Genomic DNA, 21,656 nt, shown 5'->3' with positions numbered 1-21,656 from the left:
GGAAGTTCCACGGACTAAATACACGCTGGGGAAAGAAATATTTTCTTTGTCTGTTCTGACTCTCCCACCACTCATTTTTAGTGGATGTCCCCTGGATCTGGTGCTGCGTGAGAGGGAAAAGTACATCCCTCTATTTGTTTCTTTTCTTTTCTCGATTTTGATCCTGCCAAAGTCCCTACCCAGGAGAACACAAGAGAAGCTGCCACAGCCCCTCTGGGTACAGATGTGATGGGAGGGTTCCAAAGACAATGGCCCCAGTCTTGCTCTACTCACTCCTCCAGAAGATACTGTGCATGATTAGCCACCTGACAGATATCGAGGCTGTGCCTGTCCATCAACAAATGCCACTGGGGATTTTCATCTCAATGCAGTGAAGTCTACACAGCAGTGCACAGAATGTGTGACCCCAGCTTTGTAGCCACACTGTGCTGCATGCACTGAAAAGCCAGAGAGGCACACAGGTTGTTGCAGCCTGGGTTGGGGCAAGCATCCTTCCAAATGTCTGCACTGGCAGAAACACAGGTAGAGAAAATGCCCGAGAACCTTCTCCTCCTCCTCTTTGTGTGCTGTTCCAACTGACCTTATGGACACTGTGCTGGTTTGCGGTCATGAAACCAACGATCCCTTCAAAGTGGGAGAGAGAAGGGGGCGGTCAGTTTGCAACCCTGAACCTCAAGGCAAAAACCATTCTGCAAAGTGCAAGATTTCTTGGCTGCAGGTCATGAACTTGGCTCAAAATTCTTTCAAGAATGACTCCTGGAGTGGCTTGAAACAAATGTGAGGGACAAGGAAAACATTCCACAGCCTTGGTTGGTGGATCTCTCTCCACAGAGCTACAGTAACAAATGTTTCCAATTATCAGGGAGAGTTTGCATGCATGGCATGTTGTATCAGGAGATGCCGTAGGGTAGACTCTGTACTCTCCTGCTACTCTGGGTAAAGCCTGCCCTTAAACATTTACATCTGCTTAAAAACAACACATTTCATTTGGCGTTGCTGCATCTCAGAGCCAGCATCTCAACAGCTCACAGGACTCGACTGCCTCTGCAACACTGACGAGAACGGGACAGAATCTGGTGCAAGGCCTGCCACCGTTGCAGGGAGCGGAGGTAGATGCCGACTGGAGAGACAGAGAGATGTTGATTTCTTCCTTTTAAAAAGGCATACCCTACCTGATAATGCAGCCATTGCAACTCATCAGAATGAATGGATGGCAGTGCTATAACACAAGCTCTTAACAGTACTCATAAAACAGTACAAAACAGCTGCGGGCAGATAATAGCATCGCAGACACGGCCCTTTCGCACCTTGCCCCCTCTTACTCAGAGGGTCACCCAGAAAAGGGCTCTGATGAAGATGATCTTAAGTGGTAGGTCAGGTTCTGGAGGGAGCAGGAGTTTCTTTTCACACCTGGGAGGGTCCCAAGCCACTGAAGGCTTTCACAGTTAAGCAGATCATTTGGAGTTGTGCCCAGAAATGGGCAGGAGCACAGCGAAGCTCTTTGAAAACTGGTAAGACACGTCCCAGGTCAGTCACCGAGTGCCCATACTTGGTAGCAAGTAGTCTTCAAAGGTCACCTCACGTGCAGCTCAGTGTAGTAGCCTAAGGGCCCAGTCCTACCCAGTTTTCCAGCCCCAGTGCAACTACAATGCAGCCCCATGGTAAGGGAACAAATGTTCCCATACCTTAAGGAGGCCTCTGTGACTGCTGCCCCACTACAAGACGCAGTGCATGCCCCATTAGCACAGTTGCACCAGCACTGGAAAATTGGATAGGGTTGGCAGCAACTGCTACCCTGCACATGCCTGATCTCGTCTGATCTTGGAAGCTAAGCAGGGTCAGGCCTGGTCAGTACTTGGATGGGAGACCACCTGGGAATACCGGGTGCTGTAGGCTTATACCATAGTCTTTCAAGACTGAAGGTTGCCAACGATTTGGGCCCTAAGCTGGGTGGTGCTAGGACACCGCTAACCGCTGTCCCTGCCCTGAAGGAGCCTGGCATGGTGCATCAGGCTCTGCTGATGGAAGGCACTGCATTTCACAGATGCCACTTGAGCATCCACCAGTAAGGGACCCAGAAAGCCTCCAGCCTGTGACATTGGCCCTGAACAGGAAATGGACTCCCCTTCTGCAGGGGTGGGCAGGAAACCGCCTTCTACTGAGCATTGCTCCATGGTTTCAGGTAGAAATCCTTCCCAGACACACTTAGAAGTGCCACCAAAGTTTTATTTCTCAATTTATCATCTATTACCCCACCTTTCCGCTCCCAAAGGGGCTCTCAAGGTGGCTTACAACAAAATAAAATAAAAAAACCTAGCATAATAACATGGCATTTTAAAAATTCCCACAGTCAACATTAATAAACTATTAGTGATTGAACTTTGGCCCTCCTAAATGCAGAGCAGGTGCTTCAAGATTTGGTCATGACCCTTCCCAGTGCAGACCAGGACCACCATGGCAGGATTCAAGCAGCTATTAGATCTGACATTACATAAGAACATAAAAAGAGCACTGTTGGATTAGGCCAAAGGCCCATCTAGTCCAGCCTCCTGTATCTCACAGCGGCCCACCAGGAGCCTCTGGGAGCACACAAGACGACAAGAGACCAGCATCTCGGTGCCACTCCCTTGCATCTGGCATTAAGAGCTTGCCTACTTCTAAAACCAGGAGGTTGCAGATGCCCATCATGGCTTGTAACCAGTGATGGACATTTCCTCCAGAAATCTGTCCAATCCCCTTTTAAAGGCATCTAGGCCAGATGCCATCACCACATCCCGTGGCAAGGAGTTCCACATATTAATTAAATGCTGGGTAGAGAAATGTTTTCTTTTGTCTATTCTAATTTTTCCAACACTCAGTTTTAGTGGATGTTAATGAGACCACCACTCAGCAGCACAGCCCCACCCCTGCATGCAGAAGGCCTCCCAGGTTCAATCTCTGGGAAGCGCTTTGTGCGAGACCCTAGAAAGCCGCTGCCTGTCAGTGGAGCCACAAGTGTGGACCGCAACTTCCTGTGGCCTTCAACAAGACAGCTCTCCCCCAACCATGTTGCCCTACTGCCAGCAATCTCTCCCTTCCATGGCCTTCCTCAGAGCCTTTGTTTCCCACGAAAGGAAAGCCGTGTGCCAGGCCTCCCCTATGCTGTGCAAATGCCTCCCACTCCACCTTCTCCAGCCAGCCTGCTTTTCTCCCACTGGCAACCAGAGAAGTAGCTCTGTCGCAAGGCACACCTCTGGCTCCGCTAACCTCCTGCCCTGCCTGCTCTTTCTTCTCGCTCCCAGGCCCACCCCAGCAAGTAAACCCCACTCTTGTCTTGGGCGGCATCATTATTAATGTGCAGTGATGCTCTCAGAACACACACACGCACACTACCACCCTCCCCCAGACTGCAGCTGTCTGGCATCCGTAACAAGCTTATCAAAGGGTTTCTCTGCTGCGAGATCCAAACCCTGCAGGTTTTGATTCTGAGCAGGTGAAGCCAGGACTTGTGCTGGAGCCCGCTTGAAATCGGCCAGGTCAACAAAACACGTTTGCAAGAGCACAATAATTGGCAACTCAGCAGCACCAGCCTCACATTGTGTGTGTGTGTGAGATCGCCTCCAAAGGCAAGACTTTGTGCCTTGCCCCACCTCGTTGCTGAGCTTGCTTGCCGGAGATCCCCCACTTGGCTGTTCGCTGTGTTTTTGGAAAAGAGAAACGCAGTTGATGTTGCTCGGTCCTTTGTTGCTCTTGATAAGCAGCACCTCTTCTTCAGAACAGGTCTGGGCAGAGTTTGAGTCAGGGGACTACAAAAGTGGGGCTGGGGGGGGGCAAAATCTCACTTCTCTTAGGTTTTCCCACCCCAAATCTTTTCTCCCACTTTGTTGCTTTGTGTACTTGTGGGGAATCATCAATATTTTGTAGAGCAGAGGAGAGCTGGGGTGGAGAGCTCTTGGAACTTTTGGATTACACCCTGAACCCACCTCAGCCAATCTCCACTCCAGCCTGAAGGCCTTTGAGGCCTTCTGCCACCAGAGGCATTTTTTGGGGTCCTGCCCATTCATCTCTGAACCCTTTTCTTCCAGGATAAGAAAGAACAGCACTGCCACGAGAATGCCCCGTGCCTGCCTTCGTAAGGACATCACAGCCCTCCACCGTGTGCCCGTTTCAGGTTCCGCGATGGTTCAGCTCTTTGCTGTGTGCTGAGGTTGCCATTCCCATGTCCCACCGTGCTGTAGCCTGGAGGAGAAGGGCAAAAATGGTGACCAGCATTCAGTGCTGGTGCCACCAAGCTGTGCAGCCTAAGGCCCCCACGCCCAGCCCCTCAAGGCCTCCACCCCCCCTTCTTGCCTGAGACACTGCCGTACAGTGACTCTCCCACAGGCCACCTCCTCTGAGAGATCAGCCTTTGCACGCCTGGCTCAAGTTGTGTGGCTGCCTCCCGCCATCTGACCGCTTGAAATTGAGACCCCCGAGTCCAGCACCCATCGTTCTGTGAAAAAGCCTTTGCCCGCAGCAGCCTCGCTCAGCCCAGCCCCCCTTCCTCTCAGAGGCTTCCCAAAGAATTGTGCCCTGCACGCTCTGGTCGAGATTCAGGCTCTTCCACAGTGACTTATGAGGCTGGTGTTCGGTATCGAAGCGCTGGGAGTGGGGAGGGAGGTGGGATTTGGTCAGGGCCAGTTCTCTCCAGCTCCTTTGTGCACCAGCTGTAAACCATAATGCAGTTATGTATTATGTATGCAATAAATAATTCATGGGGAAAGGGTAAAAAAGTACTTTTTAAAAAGAGAAAGATTTAAAAACTGCAAAAAGCTAAAACCACAGCAATCCAATCCAATCATTACTGCCAGCTGAAACTCAGCTGAAACAAGGCCTTTTACAGCACTGCTTGAAGGTCAGCAGATCAGGACTCGGCAGGGCTGCTGGAGGCAGAAGGCCCAAGCCCGCTCCCCAACTACTAGAAAGTGCCAACGTTTCTACTAGCTTGTGCTCCTGAGCCCTTCGCATCAGCCTGACCTGCAGCTGTTCACAGGGGTAAGTTGTGTCTTCAAAGAATGAGCATTTGTCCCTGCTGAAATAGCTGTGCAACATGCAAGGTTAAGGCCAACCCATTCTTTCTGATCAGTTGGCAACTCTAGGCCAAAAGAAATGTTGCAAGTATTTGGTTGACTAGACTTTCCATGAAGATGTAGATTGTAGAAGGTAGAGGGAGTTTAGTTATTTAAAAGCACTTTTCCCTTGCCTTCCCACACTTTTATGCGAGCTCAAGGCAGCTTGCAATAGAAATATACTGCATATATGTTATTGCTTGCGGCAACTGTCCAGCTGGGATCTCTTCTTGCACTGCCCTCCAGGGGTGCTGGGTGGGATCAAGTGAGGGAGGCTGCCATGTGGTTGTGCAGCTGGGGCAGCCCTACGGCCGCTGGTGCTGCTTCCCTACTTCATAGCAGCACCAGCTGAAAGCCCAGCTCCGGGTGACCCCTGCACCCCAGCAGATCACTGCCTCTCTGCAGCTTGCCCAAATAGCCCTAGCGAAGGCTATGGGCAATCCCCCTGCACCGCACAGGTGGGGAATGCCCCACCCTGGAACTGGCTATGGAAGATCTGCAGGTTCCCAAGATCCAGGAGGAAGAGACTGCTAAGGTCTGGATCATCACTGCCCTTGAGACGGACATGAAGCAGGAGGTAATTTGAGAGACAAGCACTGGCCAGGCCTGAGATACCTCCACCATGAGTGAGTCTACGAACCTTTGGAAGCCACCTCAGTCAGTGAGTGGTCAAGGCCACTACTTGTGGCTGTCCACCACCATCCCCTGCACGTGGTCTAGGTAGAAGGCTTTCCTTTGGTCAGCCTCAAATTCATTGCCCATCCCTTTCATTGAGTGACTTGCCAAGATTGAACTTGGAGCCAAATGTGACCCTCCCGCTGTGATGTCACACCATCCATCAAGCACTTTCCTTGCCCTGCCAGGCTGCAAATCCCGCTTCACCTGGCTGGCATTTTCTCTGTGCTGTCCCCGGTCCTTGGTTGAGACCGCGTCCTTGGTCGCTGCATGTGAGAGCTCCAGGTTGGCCCTGGGAGAGCTCCGGAGGGAGCAGCCCCTCCTGACTTATTCAGCCCCCTCCCCACCCACTTCAGTGAAGAGCCTGCCAGGAGATACATGTGCGGACACAAATCAGCACACAGCAAAATGTCAAGGGGCACGTCCTCATGGAACGCATCACGATAGCAACACGACTGTAGCACCACTCCTGGAGTGAGTGTTGTTGCAAGCCTCTGAGTGTGGTGGCAAGCAAGGGGTACACGCTGCAGGGAGCACTGTGGCAAACAGGCCCCTTTCCTCCCCCACAGCCTTCACACGCCTTCCCCAGCTGCATCCTCATCTTGCTGCCACCTCCTCTTCCTCCCTCCTCTCCCTCTCCTCCCTCCCCAAATTCTTCCAGTACAAGCAGACATTTCCCACTCTAAGCATCTATTGATTCCTTCAGTAATGCAACTGGCTGTTTACTACAACAGACACTCCGAACGAAGCCGAGCTGATCGTGCCAAACCAGCCTGCATCCCAAAAGAAAAATGTAAAATAACTCTCTGCCCAGTTCCCAGTATAGTCCGGGAAGATCGTGCACTTGGGACGTCACCGAAAAGATCTCTGTAGACCAGTGACAATAGGTTTAAAAATAAAGAAGGCTGTAAATAAATTGGCTCTGTGGAGAGGTTCTGGAGAGCTCTTTGCCCACCTGAAAAATGCCTCTGCTTTGTCCCGTCCCCCTGCCCCAGAGTGTTACCTGCAAGTGGGGGGAATGCGGCATTTGATCAAGGCCTGTAGCATTTTTCCAGCCCCAGCCATGCCTGCTCCCTTTTCCCTGAGCTAACAAGTAATTACGAGAAGGAGTCTTGTGTGCTGGTTTATTATATTTGGCCTGGAAAGGAAAATACATCCCTCCCTTCCCTTCCCTCCCCCACTAAAATGCTTCCTAAGATTTATTTGCAAGCCTGTAAATACAGAGTAAATAGCTTTAATTTAATTTGCAGGGCTACTGTAGGGAAGTACATCTGCAAAACGCAAATTCCATCAGCCGCTACTGAAGGGAAGAAAGAAAAGGAGGGAAAGAATCCAGCCAAATCTCTCTCTTGATCTCTGGGTGCCAGAGCAGCTGAGACCTTTTCGGGTGACATTTTTCTTTTCCCCTTCCACGGCTTTTTTTTTTCAAGCCAGCTGTTTTTCACCCTTTGTTGCCTTCATTATCATGAATTTCAAAGCAGCAGCACTGAGCTTAATCTTCAGATCCACACCAAGGGCTGGTTGAGGCTGATTTCAAGGTCTGCAGTGAAAGCTCCTTCTTGAGACGTGGGCTTTGTGTGGGGCTGGTGCACATCTTGGTGATGCTCAGAGGATTTGCAGGGCCAAATGCATCTCAGCCAGACCTCCATCATCCTGTGAGACCAGGTGCCGCTGACCAGTGGGGGCCGGGGGCACAACAAGGACTCCATGAAGATTCTGTCTTGACTACCTGCCCCAGATTGCAAAAATGGGGGGTTGTCCAGGACCTGTCGTGGTCACAGTACACACTCGCTAGCCCTGTGTAGCTTGGTGTAATCTCCGTCATACGACACATGAGGCTAGTTCCGTTCACTCTGAAGACAATTCTCACACTGGGAGCCACACTGGGAAGAGACGTCTCTGCCTCAAAGCTGGCACACGAAACTGAAAGAGCTACAGCACATTGTTGCATGGTCACTTTGGAGTCTCTTCTGAGAAGCCATGCTTTTGTTCCCCAGGGTCACTGCAATCCAGTTGCAAAGTTCTCCATTTCCAAGAACGTGGCTCATGGAAGAGACACCCAGTCTGTTCACAGAAGCAGAAGACATTTTTGATGAGTGGTGGGAGTTGTGGGTGGGAGTGGTGGTGCTCATGATAGCACCCTTGCTCCTTCCCCAGATTTCGGGGCTTACGTGCAGAGTGACTAACCAAGCACAGAAGCCATGCAAATGTGGAATGCCACGGGGCGTGTTCCTCCCTGGGCAAATGCCACCAGTTCCCAAGCCCCAAACTGGACTGATAAAACCCCTTCCCCATGCTGTGCTCCAATCTGGATTCAGGCAGAGAGTGTTGTTAGAAAAATAGGGATGTGACGGGTATGAGTCTGTTCCCATCTGGGAAGTGTTGGGAGGGGCTGCGCCTGCTTTTCCCCACTGTCTCAGCCCCTGAGATTTCTGTCTCCCGCCCAGCTCCCCTGGTTTGGCCCAAGGACAATCCATTCATAGTCACATTGTTCTCTCCCTGCGCCCAACGGTGCCAGATCTGTGGATGGGCCCAAACCCAAAGCAGAATTGCTGCGAATGGTTTGCCAAGCACTTGCATAAATGTGGAGAGCTGGCTCACGTGGAGGGCTCCCTCGGCCCCCAAACAGTATCCGGCACGCATGTCCAGTTCTGCAGGGGAGGGCCACAGCCCAGTGTGGAGAGAACCGCCTTTGCAGGCCAGTGGTCTGAGGTTCAGTCCTAACCCCAGTTAGGAAGGATCTTGGATAAAAGGTGGGAAGGACGTTGGAGAACTGCTGTCAGTCACAGGAGACAATGCAGTGCTCTCCAGTATGGGAAGACCACGTCTTCCTCCATTTATGTTGAGGCTGGATGCATTGCACAGCACAGCCTGCAGGAGAGAAGGATTCTGCCACTGTCACCCATGCTTGCCAGTTCTGGTTTTGTCTGCACTTGTTGCAAAGTTATTCACAATGCACGCAAACTCCCAAAAGAGAGGGAGCCTAATCTAGACGTACAGGAAAACCAAAACAGAAGCCTCTGCAAATATTATATTTATTTTCCTCCTGCCTAGTGCCAACAGTAGGAATAGCTATATAATTAAAAGACAAAAAGAAAAGAAAAAGAACCTTGTTTCTCAGTATGGAAATAAAACACACACAGAGATTCAGAGAGAGTATAGAAAGTACACAAGGAAATTCTCAATTGAGAAGCAGCATTCAGGCGTCTGAATGACTGTAAATAATACAAAGGGTGGAGTTTTGGAAAATGGATAATTGTCATCTCTGAATATTTAACAGGAAAATAATGAAATCTCCTATTTTCAGGCTCGTAAATCATTCTGCATTTGCAAAGTGGGGAGGAAGAGATCATGGCCTCCCTAGTACTTTTTGACAGCTTCCTTTCAAACAAGAGAGAGCTCAGGGTAGGATTTGCAAGCAATAATCCCCCACTTGTTTCCCATGTGTCAGCATGGAAAATAGATGGAAACGCTGCAAGAACCCCGAACGTTTCTGAGGCAAAGTTCTCTGCTACGACTGTGACAACAAGTATTTTGTCCTCATTAGTATCTCAGCACAAAAGGACGCTGGCTCCAATCCATGCTCGACTGCGCACCATCGGGAACAGGCTTTGGCAAAATCCCTCCAGCCCATAACAAGTGAACACAGTCTCTGGACAGGGCAGAGACCACCAGAATGGACCCCCTCCTCATCCTCCTGCTGGGAGTTGACCCCAAATTTTGCATCTCTAAATCCAAGTGAGGATTTTTTGGCTTTTTGACTCCTAGTCGAATGAGCCTGAAAAACCTGACCTTGTTCTTTTTCCTCCTTTGGGGAAGGGCTCTGGGATTTATACTGCTTGCCTTTAATCTTGAGCTGATCTGCTGTTCCCCGGCCCCAGCCCATATATAAACGTGGACCTGAGATGACCTCCTCTCAGTCGAGTGTCAGGCCGGGAGGCGGTGGTGTGCGTCAACTGCAGTGAGGTAGGCCTGTTCGTTGGCTTGCCTGCCTCTCTTGGACAGCATTTAACACAGCCTCTGATTATTTTAGCCACTTCCTGCTGCAGCACTTATGATGAGGCATTCCAATGGCTCTGCCAGCCCAAGGGCAAAAGGCGTCTATGGTCTAAGGTCTACTGACTCCAAAATTTAGGACCAAGAGGCTGGATCATATCTGGTCCATTTACAATGGCTGCAAGGCCAAGTGTGCTGATGGGGGGGGCTGCTGGAGCTGGGGGACCCCTCAAGCGCTCCTCTGCATTCCACGGTGGAAGTCCTGATGCAAATGCAGTTACAGTGGGCCCTCTTTATCCATGGGTTTGATTTGATTTGAATATCAAATGCCAGATGCCAAGACACCGCTGGAGGGCTTCAGAGGACCATCCGGACATGACCAGAAGTGGCTTCCCATGGTCTCCTCATGCCTCTGTAGGCTTTCCGGATGCAACTGTAAGGTACTTCCAATTTGCTGGAGCAAACTGAAAATGCCTTCCAGTTGACTCCCCCCCCACACACACACCACCACCATGGAGGCCTCCTCAAGGAGAGGAAGGGTGCAAGCCTAACCCCTTATGTCAGTGCTTTCCAGTGGGACGTGTGCTGCATCCTGCAGTTGGGTGTCACTCACAGAGGCCTCCTCAAAGTAAGGGAATGTTTGTTCCTTTACCTCGGAGCTGCATTGCCCTGATGTCCGTGCTGGAAAGCTGGCATAAGGGGTTAGGACTGCACCTGAAATGTTGTCCTCTTACCTCAGGAACATTTGTGGCTGCATCAGCACTGGAAAGGTGGTCAGGACTGGACCCTCCATTTCTTCTGTTTCCTAGTTCTAAAAGGAGGAGAACAGCAGCCACCGCCTGACTCTCCTGGGGCTATTTCTGTAGAGAACAGCTGCATGGACTGTGACTCACTTTTCAAATCAAGTGTTGGAAGTGATGAGTTTGCCCAGGTCTTAGTTCAATTAATCAGCCCCTGGAGGCTCCCTTGGTTTATATTGCTGGAGGACAAATTAGGGTGACTTGTGGGGGTTGTGTTGTTGTTGTCTCCCCAGGTGAGTCTGAAGGGGACCCTGAGAGGGGGAAAAAAAGGACGTTCCCATCTGTGCATGACAGACCTGCTCCTTGCTGGGACCTTGGGATCTGCTGCCAAAGCCTCTGACCAAGAAGACTGACAGAGTCACCTGACAAAAACAAACAGTTTTCTTGTTTGGGTGCAGGAAGGCCCCCATTTTTCCTCATTAGTCCCGACGTCCTGCCCATCACAAGAATAAATACCAAATGTCCCCGAAGGGCAGGAGATGAGAAGCTGCTATTTATTGCAGCTCTCAGAGGAAGCTTGACAACATGACAGGTGAAATATCAGGAATAATTAAGAAAAATAAGGCCTCCTGCATTCTCTTGTTGGGTTGGGGAGGAACTTCCCACTGCCTCCCACTGGGTGGATCTTTTGAGCACCCTACTGTGCTGGCTACGAAACAGAACTCCACAATGTGTGCAAGAGCAAATCTCGAGATCTTTCCATGTTGATGCTGCTAGACCAGGTTGTCAAGGATGTGGTACAAAGCAGGGAGTCCTGGGGGAGCCATTGACACCAGTGTCAAGCCAGTACCATGGGGGCCAAAGCTTCTCCCCTCACGTATTCTGTGATGGGACTGGTGACAACTGCTGGTGACTAGTCCAGAAAAAAGACATGTGGCAGATCCAAATCACTAGTTTTAACCTTTCAAATGTTTGCAATGAACGAGGAAAAATAACCTGGTTCCACAAATATACAGACAAGACAAGCAGGATCCAGGCTAAAGAAAGGCAGTATAATAAAGAGCAAAAAGGAATTAAAACAATCTACCAGTAAGAACATCAACAGTTACAGGCAAATGCAAATTACACTAAATAACACCATGACCTGGCTCTAATCAACACATTCAGAAGGCAAAGGCCACGCAAACTTCACTGCAAGTATCAGCAACCAAGGTGCAGATGCAACTTGTGTGTAACCCTAAGGGGCCAGTCCCTCTGGAGTCCCGATGAACCAATTGCAGGCAGTGCAAATCTGTGCTGGGCACATTTGGACCAATGGTCTTGGTGATCAATTATTCAGAGTCCTCCAGAATTCAACAACGCATGACAGGAACACATCCTTCCATACCCTCACTGGATAATTGATGACAAGAAAATAACAAACCTGGAATATGATCTTTCCTCACAAAGTTCTCATCTGGGCATCTCTATAGACCAGTAAATATATTGTAACCTAGTCCTATATTCAGCAACTGGTGCAGAGTCACCAAACCTGGAATGATATTCTCATAAATACGCGAGGATGGCTAAATAAAACACATAAATAATTTTGTTGCAAGATCTCAGCATTAATGATGTTTTCCAATGAGTCAACAACAAAAATCCACAAACACACACACACACACCCCAATCGAACACACACCTTTGATGGGGAGGCAGGAGTTTCCAGCAAATGCCTTGCAGGGACAGAGGAGGGTGTCAGGGCAATTGCACCCTGCTCTGCACAAGTGAGCATATCCCTTTCCTTGGCTCCCATGGCCTTCCATGCTCTTGGCTCTTTCAAGTCAGGCTGAGCCACAACATGAACCCCCAAAAGGCCTTCCTATGCAGCTGCTGCCCCAGAGATCCAGGGTACTGGGAGGGTTCCATGCTGCCATGGCTACAAGGTGCTCTCCTGTGCTTCGCTTCATTCTTTCTCCCCAAGCTTTGCTTTGGCTGACAAGCCTAATGGATCTCCTGGACACGTCTGTGCACCAGGAGACGTGAAAGCGCCTCGTCAAAAGTGCCTGAAATCCTTAAGCCTGGAGTTTGCTAATGATATCATTACTCTGCCAACCCCACATTATTTTTAGGACTGCCATTTCCTCCTGCACTAAGTCTCGTTGAGATTGTGCTGTAGTGTTGGGAGGCGGGCAGAGGAGGACAGGCAGAGGGGAGAAATCTGCATGTCTGTCTTTGCTGGGACTTGGGTTTGTCTGTACCCCAACTTGTCTGTCCCAAATGTCCTTGGGACATTTTTAGCAGGCTGCTGAAATGGATCCTTTATGGGGGCAGACTGGGGAGTGCAAAGGAAGAGAGGCTCCCTTGACCTCCCAAGAGCGGCCTGTGGTCAGCTGTATATTTAGATTGCTGGCTGCTCTCACGTACTTCCCTCCAGCCAGCTCTCTATCTCATTCCTTCATTTAGCAAGAAGAAGTGGAGAGAGGCTGACAGGAGGGCAGCAGCAGCTCCATCGAAGATAGTGGGAGAAGGGAGGCCAAATGCATGGAGATGCGGTTCTCCTAAATTTCGAACATTTGGACATTTGAATGCAGGAGGCTTGGAAAAGGAGAAGAGTTGCTTCTCATAAGAAGGGGTGTTTTTTCAATGACCAACACAGCATGAGAAATAATGAGAATTTCTGCTCAAATCATGATATACGATGATATACGATCGTAAAATGATCTTAAGAACAAAACACGAAAAACCACTCATTTCATGAAAAAACACCACTTTTGCTTGCTTTTGAGGAATCAAAAGTTTCCATGAAGGCAGAGAGACCCTGAAGCATTTCCTATGGTGCAGCAGCAGAATAAAATATCTGCTAGAGCAGGGGTGTCAAACATAAGGCCCATGGGCCAAATACGGCCCCCAGAAGTAATGTATCTGAGTGTCTCCCCCTCCCCCCCAGTCATTAAGAACATAATTTTCTGGAGGAAAAATCCATTACGGGTTACAAGCCATGATGTGTATGTGCAACCTCCTGATTTTAGAAATGGGCTATGTCAGAATGCCAGACGCAAGGGAGGGCACCAGGATGAGGTCTCTTGTTATCTGGTGTGCTCCCTGGGGCATTTGGTGGGCCGCTGTGAGCTACAGGAAGCTGGACTAGATGGGCCTATGGCCTGATCCAGTGGGGCTGTTCTTATGTTCTTAACTACAATTCCCAGGAAGCCTTGCAGGTCTCTTGTTATCTGGTGCGCTCCCTGGGGCATTTGGTGGGCCGCTGTGAGATACAGGAAGCTGGACTAGATGGGCCTATCGCCTGATCCAGTGGGGCTGTTCTTATGTTCTTAACTACAATTCCCAGGAAGCCTTGCAGGTCTCTTGTTATCTGGTGTGCTCCCTGGGGCATTTGGTGGGCCGCTGTGAGCTACAGGAAGCTGGACTAGATGGGCCTGTGGCTTGATCCAGTGGGGCTGTTCTTATGTTCTTAAACTACAATTCCCAGGAGGCCTTGCAGGTCTCTTGTTATCTGGTGTGCTCCCTGGGGCGTTTGGTGGGCCACTGTGAGATACAGGAAGCTGGACTAGATGGGCCTATGGCCTGATCCAGTGGGGCTGTTCTTATGTTCATTATTGGGCTCTCCCAGTGTGATAATTGGGCTCTCTCATACCTTGAAAATATGAACAAGATTTGCACATTTCTGACCGTCATCTCCTTAACGATGTCACTTTCTGCTTAATGATGTCACTTCCAGTCTCTGCAGGCACCATGAATGCTAATCTTGGTCTTCTATAGGAAACAAATTTGACACCTCTGTGCTATAGGGCATGCAGCTGGGGGGGGGGAGGGAAGAGACATGAGTGGGTGGGGAGAGAGCCAATACCTGAGCAGAGGCACTGAGAAGGAAGAGCTAAGCCTGCACTTCTGACCTGCCTCGCTCCCTCTTTGCTTTCCTCCACTTCACTCTAATCCGGAGACAGGGCAACTGAGTTCTAAAGGATGATCTGCATGTGATCTGTGATCAGGTGGGTGTGCTCAGAGCTGCATCTCCCCTCTGCTCCAAGCCACTCTCTGCAAATGCCCTTTCTGGGGCTTGTCAGTGTGGTGCTGCACTTTTGAGAAACGTGGAAAACCAACAAACATGTATGCATATCTGTTTGGTAAAGGTCTAGAATGATACAGAGTTCACAGTTGTGCTTTATTGCACTGTTTGTACAATTTTGAATAAGAATTTGAATAAAAACACATTAACATCACAATTGACTATTTTAATCAAGAAATTTTTGAAAAACTATCACCAGAAAACACCCTTACTCATAAGTGTCTGTGTTGTGCAAGGCACCCATGGCCCATGAGAGGTTTGCAGAAAGGCAGGGTCCGGTAGCGAAGGCTGTAACCAGTGAATGAGCATCGCAGCAGGACCAAACTGGAAAGCAAAAGGCAAAGTTGCCAGGAAAAACAGTTGTCTCTTCATGACACAATGAGCCAACCAGAGGAGAGGTTGGGCCAGCAAAGCAAGTGACTTGCTGCCTTGAAGTCTCTTTGAAAAGGCTGCCATGATTGCCTTTGGGCTCAGTTAGAGGCCTGGAAATTGACTCTCCAGGCCACATCTCCTCTGCAACATGTGGGGGTCCAGGAGCCTGGAGCGAGGCCTTGGTGAGCCCCAGCTGGAAGTGACCATCAACTGCCTGAGCCTCCCTGCAGCCATTGACTCCAAAGGTCAGGGGAAGAGCATCTGTGCAGCAGGCCAAGAGCAGCTCCTAAGGAGGTCTTGCCCTTGGGCTTCCTGACCTTGAATTGTGCCTGGGCAACTGCAGGCACTGACTGTGGCTGCTGGAGCACTGGTGTGATCTGCCCCCTCTGGTTGCCTTTCTACTGTGCAGGCCAGGAGCCAAGCTGCATGCAGCGGAGTTGCAGTTTGGTGCTGTGTCCAGGAGTTGTGACGCACCACCAAGCCAGGCAGCCCCCTCCCCAGCAGAGAGTGGAAGGTTTTCCATCAACCCCCTCCATGCACCAAGTGGGCAAACAATATGGAGCTTGGATAAGCAGTGGGGGAGGACGGGTGAGAGGTCTGAAATGCAGAGAGAGAAGCGGACTGCTCTCCAGCCACCCGGCCTCTGCAGACACAGCTACACAAAAGCACCCTTGGCGGTGTGCAGAGAGAGGGGTGCAACACAAGAGCCCACAGGGTCCCAATGGGTCTTCTTCGGGCTGCCTTAGAAAGACGGTGTTTGCCCCTCTCAGTCCAGAACATGACAGTCACAGAACGTGTTTAATGTCTGCTGCTGTCGGGCTGCCTCATCGGAGATCTTTTCAAGGCGCCATTAGTGCCCTTCTTGGCTCCTGGCTTTCCATTTTCAGAGAGCAAAACACAGCGACTTGGACAATCTTGCAAAATGGACCCCATTTGTCACTGCTTGTAGCTGAGCCAGCGCACACATCCGGTTCTTTGCTCGCTCATGCTGTCTGCCAGAGCATGTTCCTAGCTCTGACAGGTGTGGGACGGTCCAAAGCACCCGCACCCCACCTCCAGCTTTCTGCATCTCTAGCAGTAGCACTTGTGGGCCTCGCAACAGTGGCTCTCCCTTCCTTGCCAGGACAGCAAGGTCACCTCTGGATCTTGCAAAATGGCCAGATCCCCCTGCTACAGTGCCGACAATCCTCTCTCCCTGCACCCTACTACCAGCACACCACCTTGTGCTTCTCCTGCTTGGCAGCACTCTCAGACTGCTCCATGGAGAAGAGAAGAGAGTGTTGGCAACTGATGTGCCAGGATGCAAACCTCCCTGCAGGGGAGGGGGAGTAAAATGTGGTCCCAAAGCTGCCCATTTCCAGCCTTGATCAATAACAGTGACTGGGAGATATTCTGTTGCACGAGCTGGAAGTCATGTCCACTGGGCCAGGACGGAATGAGGAGTGCATGAGAGTGGGGTTTTGTGCCAGCCCCAGAGGACAGTACTGGGAACACAGACCCCCCAAGACTCCAAAACAGTAAATGGTCTTGGCAGAGTGGATTTTATGACCCGCAACTACAGGATATGGAGCAGATTCAATCATTCGACGTTGGCTGTGGAACAGTTGAGTTTCCTGAAGGGGCCTCTCTTGATTCCCCCTCTCCCCTACCTCACTCCCTGGCCAAAATCAGATCATTACTGTGGCTACTTCCAAGGCCAGGAAAGAAACGATTTGCCCTAATGAGCTGGGCCAACTGTCAGCTATTTTGTAGGCATTAGTGTATAATAAGGAGAAATAACTGCATTAGCCCAACATCGGCATTGCAGTCTGTCATAGGACAAGGGAAGTATTGGCACATTGTTATGTTTCAGACAACACAGCTAATCAATGCGCCTTTACACAGGCGAAAATCAAATGTGCCCAGAGGCGGTTTACCAGCAGAAACTCTTGCCTGCCTGCAAAGGGTGGGTGCTGGAGCTCGGAAGGACAGCTGCTGGAGGCAGTCAGTTAATGGACAGGCTCGGAGAGAGCCAGGGGCAAGCGTGCCATTGGCAACCTCTTGCAGGTGTCACTGCCCTTGTGTTCTGGCCCCAGTCCCTAGCAAACCAGCACCAGCCCAGTTTTGTTCCTGTGGTGCTTCCTGGGGGTGTCTGGTTAGATATTGCCCAACGTCCTCTCCAGGGTGTGGGGAGGGAGCCTCTGCATCATGTCTCCATTGCGCTTAGCAATGCATGCACATGAGCATTAAGGCGCCAGCCTTCCCTTTCACAATCGGCTCTGATGTTTGTGTATTCCGGACTGGCAGTTTGCCAGTCCAGCCCAGTGCATGTCCACAGAAGGAGAAGATGGCCCCTGATACTGCAGCTTGCAGCCAGGCTCTTTGGGTGTCCTTGCAGCACCCTCCACAGGTGCCTGGCCACAGCGTTGCAGTTGGAGCAAGGAGCCCTGGGTTCAAATCCTGGCTGAGCCACAAGAGCTGCCCGCACTCCTGTGTTCCCCCTTCTGCTTGGAAGTGTTATTTCCAGCCTCCCCCTGAAGCCCTCTGAGCCTCTGTATGTGCAAAACCCTATTAATAAAAGGCGGCCCTTTTGCTCCCCAGGCAGACAAGCACTCCTATTGTGCCCGCACAGAAAAGGGGAATTGCCTTTTTCCCAGAGTTTCATTACTGTGTTGTCAACCGACAGGTTTGCAATATGGGATGACAAAAGTGTTCTTCACCGGGGGTTGTGATCCCTGCACAGAAAACAAACAGAACAACACGAGGCAAAGAGGCTGGAGCACAGCAGTGGCTGTTATCCCAGCGTGCCGCGATCTGAGCTTATGCCAATACAAGTCTGCTGCCGTCGTATTGAAAAGGCAGCTGCCAGGCTCAGACAACAGGCTAAGCCTGAATGGGCCAAGCGGCAATTGACATGGAGTCTTAGCAGGATTCCTTGGGCCTGCGGCGATTCATCTCCGTTGGCCCGTCCTCCCTCTCCTTGGCTCCTCATATTTGGAGGACTCCTCTGACCCCTGCCTTCCCAGGTGGGGGGGGGATATTTTCAAGGTAACTTTGCAAGGTCAGTTTCCTGTGAAGGACAGAGAGGAGGGGGCACTGAAGTCTTATAGGTAGAGGTGGCTGAAATTGGTTTTTATTTTGGCACAGATTTTGGTTTTTGCCAAAGCAGAAAACAGTGTTCTGTGTTTTTATTCCCAAGGCGCATTTTCTAAATTATAGTTATAAATTATAATCACTTTAAAAGAGGTAGGTAAGTAATATAGGAGCGCTCTGAAGAACTTTCCATCTTGTTGTGTTCCTGGTGCACAGGTGCAAGCCTAGGACTAGCCTCCAGTCTCACCTGCAGAGAAAAATAAGTCTTGCATGCCAAACACAACTGTGCAGCTGTAGGCTGGATGGCCTTCCCTTGATCAGTGACCAAGTTGCAACCAAGTTCAATGAGAGAGTCACTGTTTGTGAAATGGCATCTTTGCAACACCATTTTGGCCGGAATCTTGAGCACAGAGGCCCCTTGCAGGTGCTGCCTTGACCTTCCTTGTGCTTTCAGGCAGATGGAGAACACTAAGCTTCAGTATGAGAATGCAGTAAAAGCTTGGTCTCTCTCTCTCTCTCTCTCTCTCTCTCTCTCTCTCTCTCTCTCTCTCTCTCTCTCTCTCTCTCTCTCTCTCTGGGACGTCTTCCCTTCTCACTCAAAGGGAAACCGTGATCCACCACTAGGCTCTGGGGATTTTGAATCTTTCAGAACCAGGCAAATCTTGACTTCATGTTGAATTCTCCTGTGGCTTTGATAAGTACACCTGATTTCTCTTCCCCACACAGATAAACAAAGAACCTGCAGCAGTTACTCCGCGGATGTGCTACTAGACACAATTGTACAGCATCACAGGCAGCCACCAATGCTTGGGTTCAGTCTGGTTCCGGGTGAAACTGGCTCAAGAGAGAGTGACCTCAGAATGCCAGCTTTGTAGAAACGTACAATATTTTGCACCAGTACATTAAGACTGCTTGAAAGGTTAATTTTTTTTAAATAAATATAGAGACGGGGTGTGTGTAATCATTTAGCCCAATGTTTCTCAACATTTGTCCTCCACCGTACCAATTCACATGATCCACCTGTTTGAAGTGCCACCAGAAGTAACTGGTGATAGCATCATTGCCAGTTACTTCTGGGTTGGGAGGTCAGATGCAACACAACCAACACCAATAAAAGGCTCTGGGTAGACGGAAGGGCTTTTTCAAGCACAAATAAGCATTCCTTGTAGTTCTGCCTGCTGAGTCGAGACTCCTACTGCTGTTTGCTGTGTCACATTCCTGGTCTCACTGCCAGCTGGCAGGTGTCCAGGGGTCCCACAAGTACCACCAGACACCACCTCAAGTACCACGGGTGGTACCTGTACCACTGATTGAGAAACACTGACTTAGGCTGAAAGAATAAGGCTGAACAAGCCCCTCAGTTTCATCAGGGTTTGTGCAGCTGAGAGAAGGAACAGTGAGGAAGTTCAGGCAAGGCAGAAGGGCAAGCAGCATCAATCACCCACAAGGCTCTTAAGGGGCATAACGGAAACCTGGTGGAATGCGGAGAATCAGTGGGATACCGCAATCCCGGGCTGTAAACTCTACAGGAGGGACAGGCAGGGGCGTGTTGGAGGTGGGGTGGCCATTTATGTTAAGGAAGGGATAGAATCCAGCAAAGTTGAGATTGAAGGTGGGTCCGACTCCACTGTAGAATCTCTGTGGGTTAAATTACCAGGCTTGTGCAGCGATGTAATACTGGGGGCGTGCTATCGTCCTCCAGACCAGAAATCGGATGGGGACCTTGAAATGAGGAAACAGATCAGGGAGGTGACAAGGAGGGACAGGGTTGTAATCATGGGGGACTTCAATTATCCTTATATAGACTGGGTCAATTTGTGTTCTGGTCAAGATAAGGAAACCGGATTTCTTGACGTGCTAAATGACTGTGGCTTAGAGCAGCTAGTCACGGAGCCCACCAGAGGACAGGTGACTCTGGATTTAATATTGTGCTGTATGCAGGACCTGGTTAGAGATGTAAACGTTACTGAGCCATTGGGGAACAGTGATCATGCTGCGATCCGTTTTGACATGCACGTTGGGGGAAGAATACCAGGCAAATCTCTAACAAAAACCCTTGACTTCCAACGGGCAGACTTCCCCCAAATGAGGAGGCTGGTTAGAAGGAGGTTGAAAGGGAGGGTAAAAAGAGTCCAGTCTCTCCAGAGTGCATGGAGGCTGCTTAAAACAACAGTAATAGAGGCCCAGCAGAGGTGTATACCACAAAGAAAGAAGGGTTCCACTAAATCCAGGAGAGTGCCCGCATGGCTAACCAGCCAAGTTAGAGAGGCCGTGAAGGGCAAGGAAGCTTCCTTCCATAAATGGAAGTCTTGCCCTAATGAGGAGAATAAAAAGGAACATAAACTGTGGCAAAAGAAATGTAAGAAGGTGATACGGGAGGCCAAGCGAGACTATGAGGAACGAATGGCCAGCAACATTAAGGGGAATAATAAAAGCTTCTTCAAATATGTTAGAAGCAGGAAACCCGCCAGAGAAGCGGTTGGCCCTCTGGATGGTGAGGGAGGGAAAGGGGAGATAAAAGGAGACTTAGAGATGGCAGAGAAATTAAATGAGTTCTTTGCATCTGTCTTCACGGCAGAAGACCTCGGGCAGATACCGCTGCCCGAACGGCCCCTCCTGACTGAGGAGTTATGTCAGATAGAGGTTAAAAGAGAAGATGTTTCAGACCTCATTGATAAATTAAAGATCAATAAGTCACTGGGCCCTGATGGCATCCACCCAAGAGTTATTAAGGAATTGAAGAAGGAAGTTGCAGATCTCTTGACTAAGGTATGCAACTTGTCCCTCAAAACGGCCACGGTGCCAGAAGATTGGAGGATAGCAAATGTCATGCCTATTTTTAAAAGGGAAAGAGGGGGGACCTGGGAAACTATAGGCCGGTCAGCCTAACATCCATACCGGGTAAGATGGTGGAATGCCTCATCAAAGATAGGATCTCAAAACACATAGATGAACAGGCCTTGCTGAGGGAGAGTCAGCATGGCTTCTGTAAGGGTAAGTCTTGCCTCACAAACCTTATAGAATTCTTTGAAAAGGTCAATAGGCATGTAGATTTGGGAGAACCGTGGACATTATATATCTGGACTTTCAGAAGGCGTTTGACACGGTCCCTCACCAAAGGCTACTGAAAAAACTCCACAGTCAGGGAATTAGAGGACAGGTCCTCTCATGGATTGAGAACTGGTTGGAGGCCAGGAAGCAGAGAGTGGGTGTCAATGGGCAATTTTCACAATGGAGAGAGGTGAAAAGCGGTGTGCCCCAAGGATCTGTCCTGGGACCGGTGCTTTTCAACCACTTCATAAATGACCTGGAGACAGGGTTGAGCAGTGAAGTGGCTAAGTTTGCAGACGACACCAAACTTTTCCGAGTGGTAAAGACCAGAAGTGATTGTGAGGAGCTCCAGAAGGATCTCTCCAGACTGGCAGAATGGGCAGCAAAATGGCAGATGCGCTTCAATGTCAGTAAGTGTAAAGTCATGCACATTAGGGCAAAAAATCAAAACTTTAGATATAGGCTGATGGGTTCTGAGCTGTCTGAGACAGATCAGGAGAAAGATCTTGGGGTGGTGGTGGACAGGTCGATGAAAGTGTCGACCCAATGTGCGGCGGCAGTGAAGAAGGCCAATTCTATGCTTGGGATCATTAGGAA

General features: G+C 50.0%; 1 pseudogene; it reads left to right on the top strand.

Annotated features, from left to right (window-relative positions):
* Window positions 1–1,776: 1,776 nt before the first annotated feature.
* On the top strand, window positions 1,777–1,896 carry LOC136662567 (5S ribosomal RNA; annotated as a pseudogene).
* The last annotated feature ends 19,760 nt before the right edge of the window (window positions 1,897–21,656 follow it).

This window comes from Tiliqua scincoides, chromosome 11 (genome assembly GCF_035046505.1).
Source record: "Tiliqua scincoides isolate rTilSci1 chromosome 11, rTilSci1.hap2, whole genome shotgun sequence".
NCBI lineage: Eukaryota > Metazoa > Chordata > Lepidosauria > Squamata > Scincidae > Tiliqua > Tiliqua scincoides.
The sequence above is the reverse complement of the archived record's forward strand: the minus strand, read 5'-3'. Positions and strand labels throughout refer to the sequence as shown.